General features: G+C 48.9%; 1 long non-coding RNA gene across 1 annotated transcript in view; it reads right to left on the bottom strand.

The window, feature by feature from the left end:
- Positions 1–2,478: 2,478 nt before the first annotated feature.
- LOC106735883 (uncharacterized) overlaps positions 2,479–2,937 on the bottom strand; it is a 7,180-nt gene continuing 6,721 nt past the window's right edge. Inside the window, exon 3 of the long non-coding RNA XR_001371080.1 lies at positions 2,479–2,616. This is a non-coding gene — a long non-coding RNA (uncharacterized LOC106735883). The remainder of the gene's footprint in view (positions 2,617–2,937) is intronic.

Here is a 2,937-nt window from a genome sequence, read left to right on the forward strand (position 1 = left end):
GATGTTAGAGCATCAGAAACATCCCTGAGGCATGGAACTCTCTAGGCACACTCGTGCAATCAAGACTAGCCAATCCAGCGAGGTTAGAGCACTAGAGGCTGCTACGCACCTCTATTATCCGCCCAGCCTCTTTGGGCCTGCGTTGTCTCCAGGCACGAGCCATTCCAGTCCGCCTTTCCACCTTTCCGAAGCAAAAGCAATGCAGCAGAGAAGCAGGTTGGACCAAGATTCTTCAGTACCAGTGTTGGCCAATCTGTCCCCAGAAAATGACATCTAAGAATAGGGCTTGTTCTGATGTATGCTTCGAAGCTGAATACCGGCATTCTCTTTGAAGCCAGGTTTCACAGTTTGTCCCAAAAGAACAGTGCGTACTCTGACACTCTATCCCTCCTACTTTGGTGGAAGCCAATGGCCCTTTCTTTTGTGAAATGATATCAATCGTAGGTTATGTTTTGATTTGTATTAGTCTGTTCTTTTTAAAAATAAAAAATCAGCCCCCCAAATTTCAGAGAGAAAATTTTGCTATTTATGAATCCAAGTCTGGGAACCACCAGAATAGAAGACCTTAGAGGTACTTTCCAGACACATAAGTTTCTAAGAACTGGCCCCTCATTCTAGGCTTCCAGCCCTCTCCAACGCGGAGATTGGACTCCACTAGCCGATTCCCCTTTTCTGCAGTCATGTCTACACTGTCTCACAGAAACACGCTGTGGAGTAGCCTTGTGGCAACGGGGCTCAAGGTGAGTTGGGGAAGCCACTCAGTAATACCTACCACATGTAACCAGTCAATCCTGAACAAAATGGTCACCCTGGAAGAGACCCTAAGCTGGCAAATCTCACCTGACACCATGAGTCCTAGTTATCTCGCAGTAGGTAGTAAAGTTTGTCTCTGTTGCACCCTTATTTTTAGGTCCAGCATTACACCCCCTCTCCCATGGGCCCCCAGCTCTCACACCACCTGGGGAGTCACCCTCCTCCTTCTTCTGCCTAAACCCTAAAGAATGGTCTCTCTGACGACGCTGCACTGAGGGGTCAGGGTTCCTGCTTGCCAAAACCACAATCTAAAGGAACGACGAACACTGAAGAACTGAGGAAGAAGTGCACACAGGTTCAAACACTACACAGCTGTCACTTGCTCAACTACCTCGCCTCAATGCCTTTCAGTTCTCGTCCCCCCTACCTACTTCGCCCTCACCCCTTCCCATACCCATTTGATTCCCCATCTTCATAGTGGCTATTTGAGATTTTGTTTCTTCCCTTTGAATCTCTCAATTCAGACCATAGCATGCTCTATGTTCTACATTCGTGGGTCTTCTTCCCTACAGGAGCTCATTTTGTTCATTTACCCACACGGAAATTCAACCGATAATGTAGTTTAATTCTGTGAATACTTGTTTATTGAGCTCTTACAATATGCTAGACACCTGGATTATTGAGATGAAAAGAGCCCATCCTCCCCCCCTCAGGGAACTCGAGTAAACAAGAGAAGAAACGGTCTTCTATTGGCTCTGACTCTCAAATCCGGCCCATTTTCTCCCTCTCTTTCTCACACTAGCCCAAGTCTCATGGGGAATTAAAATGAGTAATAGACTTTCACCACAAAAGTGCCTCCTGCAAGCTTGAAAAGTTAGTGGCTTTGTATAGTTCCTTCCGTTTCCTCCCCCCTTTGCACCTCTGCAAAGCTCTGAAGAGGTGATGAATATAACTTTGAATCAGCAGAATTTCTGAGGTGGAGCAGGTATAGGAGGGGGTCACAGAGGACTTGACAGCTGGGTAGGTGTAGCCTTCTCTGGGTCTCTGCCTTCCAGTAATTGTTTGGTTTTCCATCTGTATGTCTGTCCTTCAGCTCATCTGATATTTCATTCTCCTCAGGATGGCAGCAAACCTTGGGGAGTTGTGAAAGGATCTGGGCGAGAGGAGAGACGGTACTTTCCACACCCTTGCCACAAGAGCAGGCTTCCAAGGGAAGACAAGGCCCACCTTCGGCCATGTGATGCTTTCATCGGGAGCTCCTGCTTCTGAACCTGCTGTTCCTTTAGAAAAGATTTTTTCTCATTCACAGAAGCTCTCTGTTGGCCATCTCTAGAGGAATGACGTAGGCCCATCCATATCACCCATCTGCCATAAAGTCCTCACTGACGACCTCCCGTAACTAACCCAAGGGCCTGCCTTGTCCTGGTAAGCTCATCTTAGATTCTGGCCTGCCAGAGGAAACCATTAGCTGTTCTTCCTCCCAGCCACTCCCCAGCATACTCACTGTTCTTTACCAACGTAATTATTAGACAGGAACTCAAATAGAATCAGAAGATTCACACCCCAGAGCTCTTTGCTCTTGACAAAAAGCCACCTCTGCCTGGTGCTACCAACCCTGTATTTGTTTTGCTAAACTTCACAATTCTTCTAACACCAGTGTTCTGGCTAGAGAGAGAAAAGCTGAACTGGAAAAGGAGGGACAGCTCACCCACCTACTCTCAGGGCCAAGAAGAGGGGAGCCATGGCCGGGCGCTGGTTGAGGTGGCTTCCTTGTAATTCCATCACCCATTCCCCAGACCTCTCATCCAGATATGTCTGTCAGGATCCAGGCACAGTGCAGGAACTTCACGTGGAGAATGAGTTCTGCGTGAAGTGGGTTGGGAGAACCAGGCTTTCTCTCTCTCCTACTGCCCGCTCTCTCCCAGCTTCCCTGTCCAGTCCCAGATCTCTTCGTTTACACTGCTGGACTCATTAGAGCCGACTCGGGGGCTCTGGCTCTTCCCCTCTCCCTTCTCCCATCTCCTAACCTCACCCTTCTCTCACCCGGCTTCCTTTCACAGCCTCCCTTTCTGAGCCACTCAGAGAAAGTGTAGGCGTTCCCTCTGTTCTGTGACATCCCAAGGAGAGAGAACAAGAAGGCGCCTGGCAGGGGCCGGCCCTCCTGTGCCAGCTGCCCCTTCCTCT

Source organism: Tupaia chinensis, unplaced genomic scaffold (assembly GCF_000334495.1).
Source record: "Tupaia chinensis unplaced genomic scaffold, TupChi_1.0 Scaffold000561_1, whole genome shotgun sequence".
NCBI lineage: Eukaryota > Metazoa > Chordata > Mammalia > Scandentia > Tupaiidae > Tupaia > Tupaia belangeri.